We start from the raw sequence: 23,738 nt of genomic DNA on the forward strand, positions 1-23,738 counted from the left end.
GAGAAGAGAAGAGAAGAGAAGAGAAGAGAAGAGAAGAGAAGAGAAGAAGAAGTGGGGAAGAAGAAGTGGGGAAGAAGTAGAGAAGAAGTAGAGAAGAAGTAGAGAAGGATAGGGTAGGGTAGGATGGAAGTAGAGTAGACCAGACTAGAGTAGGATAGGATAGAACAGAACAGAACAGAGTCGATCAGATCAACAGGCCAGTCCTTCAGTGCAAACCACAGCCATGACATGCAGATGCATCTATCATTTACAGTACAATCTTACAAACTGGGCACGCTACAGCAGAAGCCGTCGGGCTGGGTGTGTTTGTTGGCAGCTCCAGGCCACCCGGTGAGCACTGGTGGGGCAGTCCCCATCCGTGTCCCCGTCCCCCTCCCCAAGGTTTGCCCATCCCGTCCCACGCGCTGCCAGGTGCCCCATGGCAGTGGTCGAATTTCAAAAGGAAGTCAATTTGTACTACCGAGGGGGAAGGGTGTATGTATTGAAACCAGCTCAGGGAAGGGCGAAGCTTTTCACATAGCAAAAACCCCGATCTCCAAACGCCTGTAAAACCCGTACTCCAAAAATTGTCCTGAATAATTTGTGGCGTAGGAAATACGACAGGAACGGAGCCACTCTGGGCGTGGATACATGCGCTCGTTTGCAAACGCCACGTTTATCTTCTTGCATGGCTTTTCAGGGATGATCATTTACCGTGCGACAGCACGCAGGGCTGACCTGGTCTTCTGTCTCTCCGAAGTAGAGAAAAGTCATTTACTGGCATCATGAAAACAGCCTAAAAATAGCCGGTTTCTATGGCTACTGGGGCTGGGAGACTCCTGAGGAACAAGTCTGGGTAGGTCCCTTCGTGATGAAATCCAGGCAGTGGGATGAAAGGGAAGGACAATAAAGGAGGTTGAATGCTTTGATCCTCTTCAGACACCGCTGCGGAGCCGCTGCAGAGAGAGTTCTGTGCCTTTCGTGTGCCTGGGAACTGCAGTGATCAATACGGGCTTATTAGGGGGGAATTAGGCAAATTGACTGGATCTAGCCCACTCCCCAAGCAAACACTTCCATCCGGGCAGCGCTTTGTTGAGTCAGGGCGTCCTCAGTGCCTGCTGCAGGCCTCCTTGTGCTGTCTGTCTACAGGGTTTTGTACTAGGGACGGGTCTGAGGCACACAAGGGAGAAGTCTGGGGGTGTTGGGGTCCCGCCCCAGCTCATCTCCATACAACTGATATTTCTGTAGACACCTCACATCACGGTACAGACTGTTTTGCTGGATTTATGCCAGCATAAAGTGCAGGTGGGTTCGGCCTGTATCTTCACACATGCGATAAACTTCTGAGCAGTGATTAATTCGCAGTGGTTCGAGCCCACGAGTGTCTCACTCGTGTGGTCACCACGCTTTACAGGGTGACTTTGCAAATCAGTATAAAAATGCTTTCAAGAACCCCGGTGTGGTGTCACCGACCTGCACCCTGGCTCGGGTTTTCTCCCTGCTTTTTCCCTGTCTCCAGCAAAACCTTTGAGAATGTGGCTGAGGGTGTCAGGCAGCTTTTTCCTTGGCTCGCCTCCTGCCAGGTGCGTGCGCACCCTTCCAGCTCGCTGCCCAAACCTCTCTGCATCCGAATCAGCAGCTGGTGCTGGGTGCCCTACCCTGCTACCATCATGCAAACACATCCGTACCGAAGCAGGCCAATATTTACAGAGGGGACACACTCGGAAGGGAGCCTGAGGCAATGCTCTGGTTATTTTGGTCATTAAAACTGATTCCTCCCCACACTCCCGACTCCCAGTCCTCAGCACAGGCAGCTGCTCATTGCAGACGATGCTGCGGGCTCCATCCCAGGGCTGGTGCGTGGGTGTCCCTGCCTGCTGACAGATTTTCCCCGGCCCTTTGGCACTTGAGGAGAAGCTCAGGGCATGCTGGAAGGGGCCGAGCCATGTCCCACCTGTCCCCAAAGCCCCAGGCACCGCGGATGATGCTGGGGCAGCCTCCCTCCTGCATCCTGCCTCTGGATGCTTTCCCTGGTGTAATAGGATTAAGGAGGAATTATTGCTAGTGGGAATAAATGCATTTTTCAGGAGCACCACTCTCCGCTTCCTGAGGAGCGATGGTGGTGGAGGATCTCTCTGTAAAGCCTGGGAAACCGTGGCAGGGATGAGGCTCGTGTCGTGCCAGGGGATTTGCAGAGAGCCCAGCGGTGTAACAGAGAGGACAATTCGCAGCCCTCGCACTTCTGCACCCCTCGCCCCGAGGGCAGCCCTGAGCTGCTCAGCACCCAAGGCGATTTGGCAGCCGCAGCTTCGGGCTCCCTGAGGGTCCCTGCGCCTCCCTGCCTCTCTGGAGGGTGGAGAACCCTTGGAAAAGCTCTTGGAAACCACTGGGGGGACAACTGCAGCTTGCAGCTCGTTGCCATCGGCGTTGGTAAGATTTAGCTATTACGGTATCACTCATGTGCAGTCACTGCTGGAGTGGAGAAGCGAAAGCCGGGTGGATGAGCCAAAGGCAGCATGTCTGTCACTTGGGAGAGCAAGAGGAAATCCCGAACAAGAAGCAAAATCCCAGTTTATGAAAATGCCCAGGGTTGTGCAAATGTGGGAGAGAAAGAAAGAGACAGGGAGAGAATGTTTTTCTTTGACAAGAGCTGTCGAATCCCCAGCCTTCGCAGTCTGAGGAGCATATGCTGCCCTGCTAAAATGCTGCCATTGGAAAGAGGGAAAAAAAAAGAAACAACTTTGCTTTTGCCCACTGCAAATTTGTCAAGTGGAAGCTGACAGCAGCGCGGGCCGGGCGGCGAGGGGCGAGCAGCGGCGCAGGGCGCAGCTCTTGGCAGGTTGGCTACAGAAAAGCGACAGGCTGAGCCTGGTGGGAAACAGCACGCGGCTGAAAGGACCTTCACCATAAATCCCGAGGTCAAGTCATTATGACGGGGGAATCAAAAAGCACCACGAGCCGGTTATGAACACAATAGAGGTCAATCCAGCAGCAAACCATTTGGCTCGGAGCCACGGTGGAAAACATATTGTTGCTCTGCGAGCTCCGTCCAGCCGGGGAGGTGGAAAGTTCTCTTTAAAAATAAATGCAGCTCGGGTGTTTTAACATTCAAAATGCACCTGGTTAATTCCTCGTGTCTTCAGGTGTACACGGAGTGGGTGTGGGTGAGTGTCTGCCTGTCTCATTTACATTCTTCATTTGTTCCATGCCTGTCTCGGGACCCTTTTGCTGGAAACGGGAATGTTGGAGACGCAGGGACAGCCTGAGCAGGCACAGAGCTGTCTGCGGCGTGTGCGTGGTGTGTGCACGACCTGCACAGCGTGAGCACCGTGCTTCCAGCAGAGCTCCCAGCTCGTCCCTTAGCACCCAGGGGACACCCCAAGCCCTGAACCCCCCCTCCCCCCGACACACACCGAGCTCCCTTGCAGGGCTGCTCTCGGTGCAGTGCCGAGCACCCCGCCTGACACAAGGTCTCAGTGTGGCTGTCGGCTGCAGATCTTCACCTGCCAGCCCTTGATGGGTCTGTATCAGAGGTTTAGCACCGAAGGTTGCACTGTAAGGAACTGGGCCACCCCCCAAACCCCACAGCAGTTCTTTAGCCTCTGCAAAGCCTGACAGAGTGAAGCTGCCCAAGAGTTCCCCTAAAGCTCTACTTTTTATGGTCTCCCTGGAGCACACACCGGCTGCCAGAACATCCCTGGCTCTCTGCTGTACTGACACGGGTCATCCCTGCTTGCACCCTCATTAGTGGGGACCCAGCATGTGTCCCCCCAGGAGCGGAGCACCTTCAGCCAAGCCAAAACGTGGGTGCATAGGCACTGATCTGAGAGGCTTCAGCTTCCCTCGGGGCCTCAGCAAAGCAGTTCCTCGTGCGCTGCCTAAGTAAAAGGCTGACGCAGCCTCAGAGGTCCCGGAGGAGACATTACAGCCTGCACTAACCGCGGCATTTTCCACCGATCCGTGCAGGCCGGGCTGAAATCTGCTGAGCTCGATGGTGACAAATGACAGGGTCAGCTATCCCGGCTGGCCATCGCATGGCAGATACACTGTGCACCTCCTCTCCTGCCGACACTTGGAGCTCAGCTAGGAAATCCCCAGCTGGGAACAATGCCCTGGGGCTGTACCACTGTGTTCCCCCAGCTCACATCTCCTGGGATGGAAGAGGAGAGAAGAAAAGTACCCCGAGCCCCCCGACCTTGGGGCTGGTGCATGGGGACCACGTGCTGCCCGTGCCCACTCCCTGCTACCCCCGTGTCCCACATCCATCAGCTGCGTCCCACTGCAGCCCCGACAGTAGGGAGGATTTAAAGCTCCTCGTGTTATTGGTGCTCTTGGCCAGGTTTTTGTGCTCAATCCTTTGGATAAGGAAAATAAAATAATGGCCGTGTTGGCTCTGGGTGTTGGCTGAGCCAACAGAGCTCCAAAGGGGAGCTGTCACTGGCAGCTACAGCTCTGTTTGTTAAGGGCAAATCTGCTCTGAGAGCACCAGGTGAGCCCTGGAAAGGTCAGGCTGGTTAATCACCGGGGGAGGATTTGCTCTCCAAGTGTGCTCATCCCCCGCTGGGACTGGGGGGGCTCCACAGGGGTGTCATGCTGCTCAAATCTATGCGCCCCCACGCCAGGGGCTTGCCCTCCCCAGATTTACCCTTTCCTATGGGCTCTCCCTCCTGCTTTTTGGCATGTCTTGGAAATGAGAGCACCAGGGCCACGGCAGCTGCCAGCTCCTGAAATGAGATCTCAAATTTTGGGTGTGTTTAGGGCCAGGGAAAAAGGCTGCAGCCTGCCCCAGCATCACAGCACCAAAACCCCAGCAACATCCCCAAATCCGTGGGGGCTCCGACACTCCCTGGGGGCTGGCTGGGGGTGGGTCTGAGCAGGGACGCCTGTGAGACGCCTCCTGGAAGGCACAGCATGCAGGGAGCTCCTGTATGGCTTCAACTCTAGGTAGGAAGGACGCACAGACAGTGGAGAGGGGAGAGGGGGATCCTGGGGACCTTGGGGACAGCAACAAAGCACAGGGTGAAGGTGGCAGGAGCAGGACCAGCCCTCGGGGCGAGCATCCCCTGCCTGGCAGCTGCAGGCATCGCCTTTGGCCCCCGGCTGGGGGGGGTCTCCATACACAGAAGAAAAACACCAGCTGGAAGATTTTAAGGGTTTCTGCTCTGGAGGACAGGTTTGTGCTAGAAGTGTCCCTGGAGCACGACTCCAGTGCCCCGAGCGGGGGGCTGCTGGCCCGTTTGCCAACCAAGATCAATCCCCCTCTGAGCCACATCGCTCAGGTGCACGGGGGCAGGTGTCACCACCGCCGTGTCCCCTCCGCACGGGTCCCACGGGAGCTGTGTCCGAGCCGCGTTGTGCCTTTGGTGTCCCCAAAATGCTTCGGTGTGCTGCAGCCACGGGGCCAGGCACAGCCAAAGCGTGGAGAATGGCTTCTTGCAGTCCCAGGCATTTTCTTGAGAGATGCCTTAAAAATAAATAAATAAATAAAAGTACAGCTTGTTTTTAGGTTCGGCCTGTTCTGCAGCAGCGAGACCACTTACCACCCCAGGCCAGCCTCCCAGCACTACGGCTCCGGGAGGGACACGGCCTGGCCCTGGCTACTGAAAACCCCTTGGGGTCTGTCCGTGTGCCCTGGCAGCGGGCTCAGGGGGGAATCCTCTGCCCTGCTGGGACACAGGTGGCATCTGACAGCAGCCGTTGGGGTGCTGAGGGCTTGGGGGGGGGTCCGTGCAGGATGGTTGCAGCACCCAGATAATGTCCACAACCCCTCCTTGTGCCTCTCAGTGTGGCCATTCCTCTGCTTCGGCTCCCTCCTGGCCGGGCAGGTCTCTGGGGAGAGAAAATGAGTTGGGCTGCAGGCAAAGGGCGTTGGAGCAGGTTAATTGTCTCCCTCTGCCCACCCTGCAGAGCAAAGCCACTGCTCAGGCCCGGGCTCGCCTGCCCGTGCTGAGCAGCTCCCCGGGCACAGCCCCGGCTCTGTGGGGCAGCCCCCAGCCCCCCGCCAGCCCCCTGCCCCTTCCCACCTCCGCAGTGTGAAGGGAGCCGGTCCCTGGCGAGGCGAGAGGAGAGGGGGCACCAAACGCCCCCTCCCTGGCAGCTCTGGCGTCCCGAGGCCCGTCTGCTCCTCACACCGCCGTCTCCTGCTCTGCGCTGGACTCCTCCTTCTTCCTCTTCATCTTGCAGAAGCCATGGAGCCCGCAGAAGCACGCGAAGGTGAACTGGGGCATCACCCGGAGCAGGAGAGGCGTGGGGGCACCCGAGGAGACCTGGATGGGGACAGGGAGAGGTGGAGAGATCAGGGCAGCTCCTGGAGGTGCACAGGGGATGCGCGAATGACACAGATCCCCCCCAAAATCATCCAACTGGGACCAGGCCCTGAAAGCCAACCCCAGCCCCTCTCCGCTCTAGGGGACAATGGGGACAGACGTGGGGACAGCTTGTGGCACCCGATGGGGATTTGCAGGCCCCGGGGGTGAGGTGCCCGGGGACGAGGCTCAGCACCAGCGGTCCCGGCACAATGAGGCTCAGCTGAGAGCAGCGTCCGCTGGCTTTGTGTCCGTTTTCAAAGGATAAAATAATGCCCCAAAGCACAGCCCGCATTACGGCCCAACAGCTGCAAAATGTAATTATGCAAATGAAAGGCTGCTTTTTTAAAATAAACAACCGATACTTGCAGAAATACCATCTGAAGTGAAACCTTCGTTTTCTCCCCACTTTAAATTTTAGCACGGTTTGCAGGTTACCAGCCCTAATTTTGCCCCAGCAGAGGCAGTGCTGGTGCTCCCAGCAAGCCGTGCCCAGCACATGCAGCACCGCAGCCCAGAGGTGAACATCCTCACCCCATCGCCCTCCAGCCCCACGGACAGCAGAGAGACCCCGGCACATGGGCTCGCTGCAGAGCCAATTCAGCATTTATTCCCCGGCAGCATAAAGAGGGAATAGCTCAGGGCCTCATTTTACCTGTCTGTGAAATGGGCGCAATGGTAGTGCTCAGGACCAGGTGGAAATCTCAGTGTATGGGGTACTGGTGCATCCAGAGAGCCACTGGCACCAACAGCAGTTAGCGGAGAGAACCCCCGGACAGTGGGGCACCGTGCAGAGCCCCCACCACCCTCACCCTGCCTCCCTGCTGCAGGTTAGAGCAATTCAAACTCCCAGCACAGACAGATGGGAGAAAACCAATGATGGGGAAAAAAGCCAAACCAGGTGGGGCCTGTGAGCCCTTCCCTAGATGCAGGGGTGATGTCCACTGCCTCCCTGCCTTCCCACCCCCCCTCCAAGGGGCCCAGCTGCAGCACAAAGCCAAGGCCAGCAGCAAGAGGTTTAGTTCGCTGCCCACCTCCCCAAACGTTGCCAGCCATCTGGGTACCTGCCCAGCAGCTCCCAAATTAAATAAGGCTACCTCTGGAGCTCACAAATAACGACAACAGGCCCTTTAATGAGTCTCCTGTTCTGAATGGCTTCCCAGCGTAGCGGCAGGTCCCCGCGCCTCTCTTTGTGCTGTTGCTTTTTGTTAGGAGCCTGAGAATGGGATTTGGGAGGGAGCGGCTGGGGCAGAGGGGCTGCACGGGGCTGCTGCGCCCTCCCGGCTCTGCAGAGCTCCAGTGGGAGCAGAGCAAAATCCCTCTGCCTGCAGGGAGGGGGAAGCCTCAGGGACCAGTCCTTGGGTGGGCACAATGTCTGGATCCGGCGCTGCACACCCCAGGCTCACACAGAGCTCCCCACCGCAGCATCCCACCCTGTGCAGCACTTTATTAATCGGGTGAAAATGCCTGTGGCAGACCCCCCAGGAAGGCTGGGCTGAGCCATGCCCGGTCCCCCCATGCTCGTCCCCACTGCACCGTGCCCCCTGCATCTGCCCGTGCCCCCCACGTCTCCCCGTGCCCATCCACCCCCATACCGCAGACACAAACCCCCCCCAAAGTCCTGGGCGGTCGGGCTGGCAGGACCCCCGTGTCCAGTGGGGAGCTATTGATATATTTAGAGGAGCTTGTAACGGCGAGGCTTTTCAGGCTGACCCTCTGCCTCCCATTCAGGCAGCGGACAATGATGAATGAGCCCCGGAGAATAGAGGCAGCCCAGCTGAGGCTGGCGCTCCTGTTCTTCTTGAAAAGGTAGAAAAAGGATCCTGAAGGAGCAAGGAATAATTAAAAAATAAATGAACTGGCTTGGGCAGCGATGACAGAAGCCCTGCTTGATTTGCAAGGGCTGGGCATGCTTCACAGACCCATGCTGCCCTTTCTATTCAAGGGAGAAGATCCTTTGGATAAAACTCTGCTGCAGCAGGGAAAATGCGAGGGACATTAAAAATGTAAAGCTAGAGAATTCTCTTTAGTCAACTGCATAACCCCAGGCTGTGTTTGTCACTGTCACAGTGATGAATTGGGAGCTGTCTGGAATCAGCATGCTCACTTTAATAATGTCACTTTCCCTGGACCCTAAAAAATGTCTTTCCAAACCAGCTGGACAGAGCCAATTCCTTAGCCCGGCAATTACCCGTTTCCCTGGGTTTTGCCTCGCATCCAGGCAACTCTCAGCCGCGCAGGTGAGGTGGGAAATCTTCGCTCCCTCTTGCCCAGCCCCAGTTCCTCCACCCAAGAGCCGGACACGCTGCCCTGGGCTCAGCACATCGCGGTGGGGATGGGCTCAGGGTGGTGGCTGCTGGGTGGCCCCCGTGGCCACAGGCATGGGGAAGGCATGCACAGCATCAGGGGCTCACGTTTTGGCTGATTTTCTTACTTTACTCTACCCCAGCTTTGCCTTCGCCTTTGGGTGGACCCCCCCCCCCCCCGAGAAATGCAATCGAATTAACTTCTAGCTACTTGGTTAGGGAAAAAAAATATATTAAGTTTTGCATTTTAAGCTCTGAATTTCAAAGCTGCCTTTTGCCGCCAGCATGTCGGCTTTTCCTGGGAAATGGGATCATTTGCAATGGAAATCGGCCCCTTTTATTTTTCGCAGGAACTGAATGCAATTAAACCATTTGTAACGAAACGTAGAAAAGTTCCCAGAAATTTTATTCCCTTTGCCTTTTATGACAGCTCGTCTGTCCACCTCTACAGCCAAGACTTGCAGAAATGATGGATGGCTGGGAGGAATCTCAAGCCTGGACTTTTAAAAGCCACCGTGCAGACACCCAGAGGAGAGCCCCGGGTGGCAGAGCCGTGCCCCAGGAGCATCCATCCCTTCGAGGCATCGCAGGGCAGGGCAGCTGCTCCCTGCGACCCTTACCTGAGTGTGGGAGCCCTCCTGACGGGTCCCACGCAGCACCCATCACATGAAGGGACTCAAACCCTTCCCGGCCCTCACAGCCACAGGATTTGCCCAATTTGTCACTATTTCAGCCGAGCTTTCCAAGCCATTATTTCCTAGGGCTGCTTTATTTTTTCCCTGCAAACCTCGAACGTAGCGCTGCTTACAGCCAAAGCTAAGACAAAGCCAACTTCAAAGCAGCTTCTATAATGAGCAGCAGTGCATTAGAAAGCCAACAACAGAGGAGACGAGACCGGGCTAAAGCTAACCTGAAAAGAAGCACCATCCCTTTAAGGGGAGATAATGAACGGAGAGGCTGTTGCTTGGCATGTTTGCAGAGAATCGCTAATTAAAACATCGCTTCTGTAAAGTATGCTGATCCCATTGATTCTTCCCCCCACACAGTTAATTTGCTGCTAGGAAGGCAAAGTCGCAAGGGTCCTCATTATAAAAATTTCACTGGCTGCAGCTAATGGTTGTAATTAATAGGTGCAATAAATTTCAAATGGGCAGCCAGGGTGTTCATTAGCTGTGGGCTGACTCAGCACCGGTGGCCTCACCAGTTACTAAATAACCCATTTCCAAGCGGCCGGGAGGAGGAAGGTGCTTGGTGGCACCACCGGCACATCCATAATTCCCCACCAAGAGCAGAGCTGAATAAATGATTCCCAGCAAGTCGCAGATTTATCTCGTTTTGTCTTGTTCCTGAATCGTCCAGGCAAAGCTCCCCGAGCTCTCAGCCAGCTAACTGGGGGCAGGTTTTCTCAACAGCCGTGTGGGAGCAGCCAAGTGACCTGAATTTTGTGTGGGATCAGCACTCGAGGAAATGAGCTCTGAAAACCCGAGTCCTGCAGGAGGACGGGCACACCTCCTTCCTCCCAGCTGCACTTTGCTTTCAGCTATTTACCCTGCGATTTCCAGTGCTGCAAGGGGAAGAGTGCCGGGGTGCCAGCACATCCCAAGATCCCCATGCTACACCAGTGCTTGCTTCTCCATCTGTGTTCCTGCCCCCCCCAAAAAGCCACGTTCTGGGACTCCCCTTTTGGAGCATGGGGTTGGATGGCGATGCAAGGGGCGGGTGAATGCCTGGTGACAATACCCCAATCCCCGGTGAAGTCCTTGCATGATGTGCAGACCTGTGCGTGCCTGCTCAGACAGCAGCCTGCATGGATGTGCCACGGCTCTGCCTGCCAGAGATGTGGGCTGTGGTGTGTTCAGGAGTGTCCTGGTCCCGTTCCTGGCAGCCTGCACTAGGGCAGGGCTTCAACCCCCCCCGGTCCCTGCTGAGCATCCCCCCCTGCTCGCTTGGGATCCCCAGTGCCCAGCCCCAGGTGTGCTGGGGGTGGCCGGCGAGGTGCTGGCGTCCCGCAGTGCCCCATCAGGGCTGGGAGCTGTCACAGCTCTGATTAAAAAATAAAATAGCAACAGCATTTCAGTTCGTTATCACCTGTCTGTAATTAAAACATTCATAACTGGCACACTTTCCCCTGGTTATCTCTTGGGACTGGCATCCACGGGGCTGGGTCACCCAGCAAGAAGCTGCTGCTGCGGCTTTCCCAGCACAGCGTTACGCAGTGAGCTGGGCACGAGCCGGATGGCTCTCACGTGCCCAGAGCCAAAATTACGGCTGGTGCCATGCTGGGGGCGAGGAGGGACGTCTGGGGCCGAGGCTGCAGTGCAGGGCTCTGTGTCGAGGCACGCGGCTGCGATTTTTCCTCCCTGCAGGGCAGCGCAGAACAAGCCCCAGCCTCGCCCGCTGCCAGCTCGGGGGTACGGCAGCTCCACACCCAGAGGAAGCTGGGGACGGTGGATGCCTGTCTCCTAAATGGCAGCTATTATCTGTAATTAGCGACTTGTCCTGCTCTGCACACCCGCTGCCGGGAGCTCGGGAAGGGCAGGAGCCTGGCGCAGGGTGGCTCGGGCTGGGCAGAGGAGCTGGAGCTGCCTGGGAGCTCCCCTGGCAGCCGCTCTTCCAGCTCTCTCCTCTGGGCCAGGGATGGGATTTTGGTCCCTGCCTTTGTGAAAACAGGTGTGTGCCGAAGTTCTCTAAGACTTTGAAAACGCCAACCCGGTCTCCTGTTTTATTCTACGCTGTGAATGTTTTATAAGCACAAGAGCAAAGGGGTTTTGCTTTGCTGCCTCGTACTCTCTGGGGATCATCTTTGCAGGCAAAGGGAGGCTCTGAGCAGGGATTTTCGCAGACCCAAATGGGAGCACCGAGAACCCAACTGGGGTGAGCAGCTGCCAGCAGCCCTGGTCGCCGTGTCGTGACCTGGGACATGAGCAGTCGAGGCTGGGGGGATGGCGAGGTGCTGGGAGCTGCCCCAGGGAGCTGGGCACAGCCGAGCCCAGAGCTCACCTGATGCTGGCAGCGTCTCCTCTCCAGGATGGACCCTGGCCAGGGGTCCCTGCCAAGGCCTTTTGCACAGCAGAGTTTGCCTAGAAACACTTGTCCCGTGCACGTCCCCGTCCCCCCCCCCGCCTCTTGTAAGCCCGGTCAGATGTCCCTGTGAGGATCAAACAGATGGAAAAGCAGGAGCCAAATTGTGCTGCTTAAGCCTTTGTGCACTGCCAGGGAGGGCTGGGTCTGCCCAGACAAGGGCAAGAAAGAAGGAGACCTGGCAGAAAGTCGCCATCCCCGGCTGGTGACCACCAGGCGCCGTGAGAAGCGTGCTCGCAGCTGCCTCCCACCCAGGCTGCCCTCGGATCCAGCCCCCACCAAACACCGGCGCGGTACGGAGCTGCTCGTGCTCCTTCCATTTCTTTCCTTCTTAACGCCTGCCTTACTAAAAGAAAAATCAATAGCATAAAGGGTAGTGAGAGCAGGTCTCGGGGGCAGCGTTTCCAGCTGGCGCTCCGCAGACAGGCTGCCAATAATCCCGTTCTGAGCGGCTTTGCGCAACAGCCACCAAAATATTAATGGGAGCTGCTGCTGCTCCAAGGCAGGCTCAGGTTCTTCCCTGGCTCCTCGACAGTTGGAAGCAGCCGTAGCTTAGGAATGGGGTCTAAACCTTACACCAGCAGCCCCAATTGCAGAGTGCAGGCCCCATAGCCACGAAACGAAGCCTCCAGCGCAGGGACCACGGCACCTGAGAAGACACCGGCACTGCCCGGAGAGGATTTTCTCATCACTTTCCCAGCACATTTTGGGTTGATGGCGAAATGGGACCTTCCGTGGGGTTTTGGTTCATTTGCACTGCTCTCCCCTTCTTGCCAATTAATTATCGGCGCGACGCTCTCACTCCGGGCTTCCCAGCCTGGACTCGCACCAGGGCCAAGCCATGCGTGTCCGACGCAGGATCCGGCCCTGCTTGGCATGAATGGCTCGGGGCGGCCATTGTGATTGGTGAATTTTCTGAATGAGCAAATCCTCATTAAAAAATAATTAAAACAGCCTGGTGAGATTGGCTTAATTCCTTTCATTTTGACTGATGGTGTTTAGTTTTGATGATTTATGTGCCACAGCCTTGCCAGCTCTCATGCTTTCATTGTTGAAACTCATGGGATTTCATGATTTTCTTCCTTCCACACCTCCTTGAGTCATGGGATTACAGCTGAATCTCAGCTTTCATTTTTTTCAATGACTATTATTTTTAAAGATGCATTCCAGGCTGGTGAACTAAACTTGAAAGCCTGACACCTAATGACTCAAAGCTTAGGAAGTGAGAGAAAAAAAAAAAAAAAAAAAAAAAAAAAAAAAAAATCGAACAAAAATCCTTGGCTTCCTGTGCGGTGAGGTGCTTTGTGACCCCCTGCTGTCGTTCGGGTGCTGTTGGAGGTGGTGGGGTCGGTGGCATTGCCCTACTCTCGTATCCCGTCCAGCACCCCGGACCCGCACTCATCCTGCACGGCTCCACCGCGTGCTGTGCTCGGAGATGCTGCCATGTGGATTTAGAAAGTGCAAATTTAAAAATTTGCCAAGTTCTGCCTTTTTCACATGCTCCCTGTTGCCCTTTCCCTTCTGATATCCTGGGGGACGGATCCTGCGTGGCACAAACCAGGCTCTCCGTGACTACCTGGATCTGCAGCATCCCCGGCCAGGGCAGGGCTTGCTGGGAGGATGGGGTGGAGGTGTGGGGGCTTTTCTCAGCCACCCGCCATCCCCCGGCCATCCCCCGGCGAGGGACAGCAGACAAAAGCAGAAAATGGGCTTCTGCCATCACCTGGCGGCCGTGCCCGCGCCACTTCCCCGGGCGCCCCTTTGGAAATGCCCCTGGGTCCCCGCCTGCCACTTTTGTTCTGCGGGGCTGCAGGTGGGGACGCTTTGAACCGCGTGAGAAAAGCTCGCTGCAAAGAAAGGCAGCTCCCTCCGCAGCGCCGCGGAGCGCCCTTTCAGCCCCCTGAATGGGGACGACGGCGCCTGAAAGGCCGTGCCCCCCGCCATCCCCGGCCCCTTTGTCTGCCCCTCCGCTCGCCACCCCCTGCCCCATCCGTCTTGCTAAACCTCTAAGGCCCCGCAAGGCTTCAATGCCCCCTTTCACTCGTTATTTGTTACCAAATAAATATGGGTGATTAAAAAGGGATCAGGAGTCCGTGTGGTTTGCAGAGGTGCCTGGAAGGTGGAGTCCCTCCCCTGCGTAGCCCATGGCTTTTCGCCCTACATGAGTTAGGAAAAGCAATCACATAGGAATAAAAAGCCATAGACCACAGCAGAGGGCTTACCGAGGATAAGCCAGCAGTCTTTGGGGAAAGAAAAGGAAAAAGGGAAAGGAGGGGGCGGGAAAAGCAACCCCCCCTGTCTAAACTGTCACCCCCCCATGCCCAGCTGGGAGCACAACCCGCTCCCCCTGCGCTGACCTATAAATCCCAGGAAACCTCCCGTCCAGCCCCCACGGCCTCTGCCGGGTCACCTCTCGGCATCGCTCCGGCCACTGCAGCGTCATCCCCAGGGTCCCTGCAGGACACCCACGGCCACTCCTGCCAGCTCTGTCCCCTGGGCAGGGACCTGTGGGTACAGGAGCCTTTTTTGCTCCTTATGCTGAATTAACCGTGCTTGCAGGGCCAGCGGCCCCTTGCAGCAGAGGTGCTTAAAAGACGGCGTGCCTTAGCCTCAGTCAGGGACAGCATGCCCAAGGAGCAGAAAATTAAAAGGTTTCTTTTCCCTTTGCCAGTGTCCTGGCTGAAGCTACACCTTAGCTCCTGTCCAAGTGCCATGTATTCCCCATCACATCACTTTGTGCTGCTTTTCAGGATCCCAAGGGACCTGATAAAGCTTGAGCTGGAAGCCAGGCAGCGCCCGGGCTGCAAGGGGAGCAGCGCAGGCACACACCTGCAGACCAGGCACCCCTTCTGCAGAGGACCAGGCGTCGGCAGGTAAATCCCCTTTGCCAGCAAGGAGGAAGGAGCTGGGATCAGGGTGCTGCTGCGCCCTGTCCTGTAGCTGTTTGGGAAATCGGACCCCGAGGGCTTTGCCACCATCGCTCGGCAGCAGAATGGGGAACAAGAGCTGGCCCCGGCTCACCTGGCAGCGTCACGGGCGGATGCGCCGTGCGCAGGGAGCCAAACAGACCTGCCTTTGTCAGGGGAGACAAAGGGCTAAAGAGAGCTCTGGCTGCAGAGCCATCTGCCCGGGGGGGTGGGGAGGGGGACTTCCCTGCTGTCTTTTTGGGGGAGCCTCCATCGCTCCCCCACGTACCCCGAGGCAGCCACCAGAGAGGCATCTCCGGACAAGGTGACACATTTCACGGCGAGCAGCTGCTCCGGGCAGCTCCGCCGAGAGCCGGACGCAGACCTCACTGACCTTATTCTTTCACAAAGCCTCTGCATCTCTCTGCCCCTGGGGGAGCTCCTCTGGTGGCCCCCAAACTGCCAGGTTGTGCCCGGGAAGGTGCTGGTTCCTGCCCTCATTCTCTTCCCCTGCCGGGCCCTGGGCTTGTTCAGCAGCAGCGGCTGCGAATTGCCAGGAGCTGGTGAGGTCAGCCCTGCTGCTGAGCCCAGGAAACTCCCTTTCTTGTTGCCCTAGCAAGAATCCTGAGGACATTGAACGTTTCTAAAACTATGCGGCCACCAGGTTTGGAAGGGGGGAGCATTCTGCACCCTGCGGCTTGGGAGAGCAGCGAACAGGACTTTGACTTGCAAGGCAAACTTGTGAAGCGCAGGGTGGCTCTGCAGTGCCGTTTCCCAACACTTTTTCTCCTTGAACTCCCACGTATGAATGGCAAGAAGAAAAGGCCACCGTGTGCCACGCTTTGTGACGTCCCGGCCCCTCGTCCCTGATGCTGCACCTGTGGGCAGAGTGGCACCGAGCCCCCCAGGCACAGCCGTGGCTCAGCACCAGCACCATGCCCTGGGTGCCGGCACTGCCGTGTGTGCCTGCAGGCAAAGACCCTGGTGTGCACCCATGGGTGCCCCGTGCCCGTCTCTGTTCCCCAGCTCTGGCACCAACCCAGTCCCAGGGGTGCACGAATATGATTTCCTCCATTTCCCAGAGCCTTGTGCACCACGAGGTCGAGGCATACTGGTGAAGCCAGACTTGCTGCCTCTTTGGGGCACCCAAAACCTTCCCGAAGAGGCTGCGCCCACCTGAGGGCAGCTCCGGCACCATGCTGCTCTCCCCTTTGAGGCCCACCAGCCCCACACCGCTCCGCAGGGACCCTGAGGAGCCAGGCAGCCCGTGGGCACTGGAGGCACCTGCCCGCACCTCCCCGAGGACGCCCCGCAGCCGCCGGCCGAGCGCGGCTGACCTCACCTTTGGCAGCACAGCATCCTCTCCACGGGAAGGGCACCGCGCCAGCACCACGGGCTTTGGGATGGAGCCGCCACAGCATCGCCCGCTCCGTCCTCTCCTTCCCGCATCGCCCTGGTGCCCCCCAGCAGGACCCAGGCGCCGCAGCGATGTTCCCTGCCTGGGGGTGCCCAGCACCCCCAGCACCTCTGAGCTCTGGGGGCTCGTCCCTGCAGCCCCGAGCCCTCCCCTGCTCCCGCTGCCGTCCCCAGCGCCCCGTCCCCGCGTCCCCGCCAAGCCTGGCCGCGCGGTTGCATACTTGAAATGGTTGTGCACAGAGGGGCCGGGAGCGGGGGGGCGGGGGTCAGGTATTTCTCCATCCCCAGCTCCGGAGAGCCGGTAACAAAGGCGCTATTGAACTGCAGCCTCTCTGGTCTGTGAAGCAGAAACCTCTTGTATCTACTTCAGTGCCTTTGATCTAACTCCCCCAGTGGGATGGATATTACTCATGTCCTGCTGCTCGGGTACTGCTGCCAGAGCGGGACGGGGGGGACGGGGGGGGGGGGACAAGCCTCCCCCGCTCCTCTCCCCATGCTGCTGGGAAGCATCCAGGGGCACCCAGTCATGGCCCCCGCTCTTCCTCCCCATGGCCCCTCTTTCTGTCCCCCTCTGCCCCCCAAAACTCGCCGCCCCCCCAGTGCGCGGGCCGGGCGCACAGAGGCGGCAGGAGCAGCGCTCTGCACCTCGCATTCCTCTCCTGTAATTAAAGCCGGTGTGCTGGGTGGAGGGGGAATTTCCCAAAGGGTTTTGCTGGCGTCTGGACAAGGGTCAGACAATGAGAACATTTGACAGGGTGCCCAAATCCGCCGTATCTTGGAGACGCTCAAAGCCTCCCCCGTGCTGTTTGTCCCAGGCGCTGGCTGGCCGGAGGTGGGGGCCGTTTGGGCAGGTTTGGCGCTGGGCAGGGGGGCAGCAGCTCGGGGGCTCTCACCAGGCCCCCACAGCCTTCACCCCACCCAGGCTGCCCCAAAAACATGGCCCCAGCTGCTGGCACCTGCAAAGAGTGAGCACTACTGGATTGCTCTGAAGCCGTGTCCCTCCTGGGATCCCCCAGAAAATCCCGGGCAAAGGCATCAAACACACCTCCGGGACTCACATTGCTTGGAGTGATGCTGTAAAATGCATTTTGCTGCCTTCAGCGAGCTACCTGCCTCGCTCCCTGCTGAGCCAGGGGCACTCCGGGCTTAGCCTGCTTCTGCCAGTCCCGGGGGGCACTGGGATGCTGCGGCAGCCTGGCTGGAAATCGTCCCAGCAGACCAGAAGCACCGGAGTGCTTTTGAAAATCCTATTCCCCTGCCTTCCCAGCTGCTTTGCAGCAAACCTGGTGCCCGGCGGCTCCCGGCGGCACACAGAGAGCCGCGTGTCAGCGTCACCTCCGGAGCTGTCAGGCCCCTGGGGTGCCCACACGGCAGTACCCAAAGTGAGAGCACGCGGAATTACAGCACAAGAGCAACACCTCCCCGGAGCCAAGGGCTTTCAGCGCTGCTTCGCCTCCCCCTGGGGTTCACCCCCCCCATCCCCAGCTCCCTGCCCCGCGTCCCAGGAGCGGGGAGAGCGGAGACGTGCAGAGTCTCGCCGGAGCTGCCTCATCCCCGCTGCAAGGGGGAGAAAAACAAAACCACATTGCAGAAAACGGGAAAGGAGGGGAAGGACGGACAGATGGACGGATGGACGGGCATCCAGCACAGACCAGCCACACCAGGCTCACCTAGAGGATTTTGTTTTCTGCGGTGGTCCGCAGCAGTGGCATCGAGGTGCCATCAGCCTTTCCTTTAGGGGATCATCTGAAGCCCCCCCCCCACCCAGCCCTTCACCCCCCAGCCCCATGCTGGCTCCTGCCTCAGGACAGGGTGTGCGGGACCGAGCTCCTGGTTCGTTTTTAAGCATTAACTATGATAACTTGGGGAGCAGTTGATGTCAGAGTTGGGCAACGATCCATTTCCAAGCCGTCTTGACAACTGGCTCCAGCACAGCAAGATTAGATCTACTAATCATATTTATAAGGCGCCCAGGATCGTGAATTGGGCATTCGGAGAATATTTGTCATTGTAACAATGTCATTCCCAAGCCTTCAGCGTGCATTTCCATGTCCTCCACACCGTTACGGTTGGACTTTTTGGCTTTACAGAAAGATCTGCTAGGGGGAGAGGCGGCTGGAAGGCGCTTGCTGTGTCGGTGCTGTGCACAGCTCAGGTGCACACGTCTGTCACCTGTCCGTCCCATGGATGGGGTGATATCGGGGTTATTTATGGGTTATAATCAGCTTCCTCGTCACCTGAGTTTGCGTTGATAGCTGCTTTAACAAAACACTCAGAGGCAAAATCTTTTAACCCCCCAGCTGCCTGGCTCCTGCAAGCAGTAGGAAGGCAGGGCAGGTGAGCTGAGCCCCCAGGTCACGCACAGCACCCTGAGCGGTGAGCTCAGCAAGCAGCCACGGGGCTTTTTTTCCCCGTCACCCCCAAAGCAGGCGGCTGTCGAGGAGACCACGCTGTGTGCAGCACCCGTACCGAGATGTGCTCGGCACATCCGTGTGTGATGCAGCGCTGCGAGCGCTGCAGCGTGGCGTTAGCCAGAGCCCAGGCAAAGCCCAGGCTCCTTTCTCAGGATGCTCTGGCAGTCACAAAAAAAAAAAAAAACAAAAAACAACACAGACCCAGGAAGAGCCAAAATAGTCCTAATTTTGCAGGTGTGTGTGCAATCACACAGTCCTTCCAAATACAGAAGGCAACACAAAACTGTTCAGCTTTCTTTTAAGGAGAGGAATATCTGCCTCTCCCTGGGCCCAGGCAGCTCAAGGGATGTGTTTTCCTCTTCCAGTGGGTCCAGGGTCTTTTTTTCCCTAACTCAGGGAATTGGACTTGATGATCCTTATGGGTCCCTTCCCTTCCAACTATGAATTATGCAGCAAAACTGGGGCTGGAGAGGTGCCGTGGGGCACTGGACGTGCAGAGCTGGGCTCCAGCTGCCCCAGCACAGCCCAGCCCAGCCCAGCACCAGGCTCCTGGACAGGTTGCTCCAGGGGTGCCTGAGGTGGCTTTGGAGAGCAGAAATGTTCTTGCTGGAACATGCAGCTCTGTGCCAGGAGGAATATTTTGCAAATCCAGTTAGTTTCTACAAATTGGTTCAGGTACAAAACCAGCTCTGAGAAGTCACAGCCTCACCTTCCCACTTTCCATTCGGAACAGCGTGCTGCTTTCAGCTCTCCTTTGCTCTGACCAAAACCACCCATTTTAGGTGATTGGGAACATAATGAAAGGTTTTCCTCTAGGTGAAGCAAAATGCTCTCTAACCTTGGGTGATTTTGTTTCCCAGAGTGCTAAAAAAAGCGTCAGAATACCTTCATTTTGGCTTGGCTCCTTGGTGCTCCTGTGCTCTGCAAACCATCACACGGGTCCTCAGCAGAGAGCCTGCACCTGAGCCAAGCAGCCCTGGGAGAGCCACATCCAGCCCTGGGACCCCGAGGCCACTGCTTGGTGTGTCCTGGGTCCCTAGGAGCTCTGCTGACCCCTGAGACCCCATGCTCAGCCCATGGCACACAGCGTGGCCATTTTCTCTGGCTTTTTTTTCCAAAATGAAGGGATGAGAGAGGCAGGGATGGAAGGGACAAGATAACGACCCAGAGCTGCTCCTGCAAACCAACCACCAATTTGCCACGCAGCCCATTAAGAGAGGGCAAACGCGACTCGGGAATCCAGGTAAGTCGCTCACTAACAAGATCCTCCCCGGCCTTTTAGCACATTCCTGGTCACGGCTGCCTCAGCTCCCGCGGCCCCAGCTGTAATTAAGTCTGGGCTGCGAGGCAGGAGATGCTGCAGCAGCCGGGGGGGAATTTGTCTGGATTTGCAGGAGGAGCACACAGGGCTGATGAGAAATGCTCTTTCTAAGGCAGGAGACGGGAGGGCAGCTGCAGCCTGTGAAGCCAGGCTGAGCTCAGCCCCAGCTCGGTCCTCTGGGCAGGACGCGGCCACCAGCACCCAGCCGAACCTCGCCCCACAGCCTGCTCCCACCCAGGCCCCTTCTCCCCGCTGCCACAGGGGATTTACAGTGGCAGAAGTGAGAGAAGCTGGAGCTTCCCTGTGGGGTGCTGCTCCCCATCACCAGCTGGAGGTGATCGGCAGGAGCTGGGGTGATTCGGACCCGAACGGGACGGGACGATGGTGTGCCCACGTGGCAGCCACCGCCGTGCGCATGCAGGTGTGCGTGCAAGGCAGAAGGGTGGCCGAGCCTCACGCAGCTCTTTGTGCCCTCCTGGGGTTTGGTGGACCATGGCCAGGCACCACGAGGCTTGGGCTCGCTTTGGCCCCCCAGGATCTCCTCTCACCAGGGGAAGATGCTCAGAGGTGTTCCCCTCGATGGAGGTCTTGGGCACGTCCCCAGCACGCACCTCGCTCCTCAGCGGTGACCTTCCCGGTCTTCCCACCACGTGAAAAATTCAGCAGTGACAGATCTAAGGTGATGCAGACAGGAGATATTTGTGTTTCGTCTGCCGTTGTTTGCCGTTACCAGTGATTTGTCATGTTCTGCTGACAACTCACCAGGGACCCGTGACATAATGTGACACCTATTAGCATGAGGACAAATCCTGACGGAGAAAGCGCCTCTCCTCCACCTTGGGAACCTCTCCTCCCCTGCTCACCCTCATGGACACAGCACCAGGGTCCCAGGTGACAAGGGACAGCCACAGCCAGGGGGAGATGAACCACACGGGCAGATGCACAGGCAGGATGTGAAGGTGCCCCGAGCTCACACCGAGCCCGTTGTCCCCTCCCGGAGCCATCCCAGCCCCTCTCCCACCCAGCCCCGTACCGAGGGGCTGCCACACGCCCTGGCTGTCTGCAGACACCAGGAGGGGACATCGCCGGGTCCCCTGGGGCACCCCAGCACATCAGCTCAGGGTGGGTCGGGGGCTCTGCTGCCCTCCCCTACCCATCCTCACCAGCGCTGGTGCTTCCAACAGAGAAAAATTGTTATCCTCCGTAATGGGCTATCGCAGCCCAGGCAGGCGAGCGCACACACACACACACGTGCACAAGCACACACGTACACGCACAGTCTCTGCACCACCAGCACCCGGTCTCTGCCCAAGCCACCGGGCACTGATCGCTTTTTCCAGACCGTGTCCGCCCTCAGGACCCCGCCGCCGTCCCTTTGCTTCCCGTAGCCAGGCACGTATAAAAAGCACAGCCGGAATCAAAAGGCACCGAAATCGAGGCAATTCCTATCTCTCGCTGTAATTAATCCCCTTTCCCCTTGCTGACATCACTGCTCCCTTCAGGTTAATACATGCACCGCTTCCCTTATCTCTCCTCGGGATTACCTCATTGCAGAAACCCAGCGCTCTCCGCCCTGCCGAATGCCAGCACTGCCGTTTGAACTGCAGGTTCCCAGCCAGAGGAAGGATTTCTCCAGTGCTGTTTCATCAGAGCACTGATCTCTTCCTAGCGCACTGACACCTGGCTCTTTTTTCTTACGGGACTCGATGCTATTTGGCAAGGCACAGGCTCTAACAAATCTGCTCCTCGCCCTCCAGTTCAACGCTCGGGAGAAAGAAAAACCCGCTCCTGCCCCGGGCACCCTTCATCATTCCCCTTGCCTGCAAGCAGGGGCCGATGCACGGATTTTACACAGGGTGCAAACAGAGCCAAAGTCCTTGTGTGCACACACAGGCACAGTCCTGCCCCCCCCCCCCACCGGCATGGCACTTGAGTGAGAGACAAAAAAACTTATCCCGTATGTACAGCGACGCGTGTTCGTGTGCAGGAACACTCGTACGAGTGCACACCGCAGGCTGACAGGCACCAGCTGAAGAGTCGGGGTGTAATCCAGCTGAGAAGCACCTCGGTGTGCTGCATGCAAATCGTGGCAATGTAAGCAACGTGAAAGCACGCACACACACACACAGCTTCCCAAACAGCCACACACTGATGAATTATGACTAATTGGTGATTATTCCTGCCTGAAACAAAGAGAATTTACATTTCCTTTCAGCTAATCACATCGACAGCCACAAGAACATAACCGCTGCAAGCAAATGCCACGGATTAGCTCCGAAACGCCGCGGATCACCGCACAGAGCTACAGCCACGCACACGGCCGGGAACACATTTGCAAAATACACCGTAAACAGACGCAGGGCATGAATTTCTTTGGGGTGCTCGGTTGCAGGTAGCGCACGCACAGCCGCTGCTGACTGCAGGTGGCTGGGTGCTCGCTGCCCGCCGCGCACCGGGCGTGCAGCGTGGGCTCGCTCTGATTCACCGTCTCTCCCACTCACACACACAACTCCACTACGCAAGGCTCCGAACAAAGAGAGAAAGAGAAAAATGCCGCCTTACTTTCTTTCTTTTTTTTTTTTTTTTTTTCCTTTCTTTTTTTTCCCCTCCTCTCTATTTCAGGACTTCGGCGGGACCGGCTTTCTTTGGAGGCGTCATGAAAAGCAAGTTAACAAACCGCCGAGCGCCGAACGCAGCCGCGCGGAGGGGAAGCGCTTTTGGCCAGCAGAGGAGACGAGAAGGAACAAAAGCCCGGCAACAGGAGCGGTGCTGAATAGGTGTCTTCCTAATTGTAGGGGAATTGTGTGGATGTGTGTGGCGCGGGCGGGAGGGGCGATGGGCAGAGGCCTCCCTCCCACGCCGGCTGGGGACGGCTGCCCGCAACCCCGGGGTGAGCTCAGAGCATAAATTACCTCCAGCTCCCGCGCCCCGCTCTCCCCGTTGGGCTGCAGAGCCGCGCACACGTCCGCATCCCCAAGCCCTGCACGACCCGCCGGTGGCATGGGGACAAGGATGGGGACGGGGATGGGGACGCCCCCGCGCCCCCCATGTCCCCACCCGGACAGGGGCTTTGCTCACCCCCCCACGCCCTCTCCCCCTTCCTCCCCTCCTGCTTTGTCTCCGGCCCCTGTCTCCCAGCCAGGCAGACACAAAGAGCCTCTGACCTGGGAGGAGAAATACCGGATTCCAGAGAAAAACACCCGAGCGCTCCGATTTGTGCTTTCAGCAGGCAGGGAAATTAAAAATAGCTGGTATAGCTCGAAATCAGAGGCAGCATTCCTTCCCTAATGAGTATAATTAACGGAGTGAGGATGGAAGCGTGTTTCCCCCGCTGCTCCCCGGATCCTTCGGTGTCTCCGAGTGCCAGCCGGCGTGATCTCCTCCACACGCTTCGGGGAAGCAAGCAGCCTCTTTCCACTTCCAGGATCTGCCGGGGCAAGAGCTGTGCTCAAACACAGCTATCGACATGCACTTCAGCTGCCTTAAGCTCTTCCTCCATCTCCGTCTCAAAACAGAGCGGTTCAGACAGAATTAAATCCTCGAGCACACAGCCCGAGTCCTCTGGGGTGTGCAGCAGCAAGGAGAAGTCGGATTTGGGACCTTTTTTTTTTTTTTTTTTTTTTTTTTTTTTTTCCTGCTCATTGCTACCCATTCACTTGAGCTCTCATAAATCCTGAGCTGTCAGTGGAACAGCGGGTGGCTCGGGGGGGATTTAGGCAGGCTTCAGACCCGCAGAGAGAGCTGATCCTGCCCCCGAGCCAGCGTCCGACCCAACATGAGCACGGCGTCACCCCACCGGTCCCCTCATGCGGGGCGCTGGGCTGCCCTCCCATGGGGACCCATGGGGCACAGGGACACCTCCCTGCTCTCTGCCTTGTGGGTGGCCCCGTCGGACACCCCATAAATCCGAATTCAGCCCCGGATTAGCCTAACCCCCGCGTTTGGCTGCACGGCTCCAGGTGAGCGCAGCGATGCGGTGAGGCTGCAGCAGGGTCCACCCAGCGCATCCC

Source organism: Oxyura jamaicensis, chromosome 26, assembly GCF_011077185.1.
Source record: "Oxyura jamaicensis isolate SHBP4307 breed ruddy duck chromosome 26, BPBGC_Ojam_1.0, whole genome shotgun sequence".
Classification (NCBI taxonomy): domain Eukaryota; kingdom Metazoa; phylum Chordata; class Aves; order Anseriformes; family Anatidae; genus Oxyura; species Oxyura jamaicensis.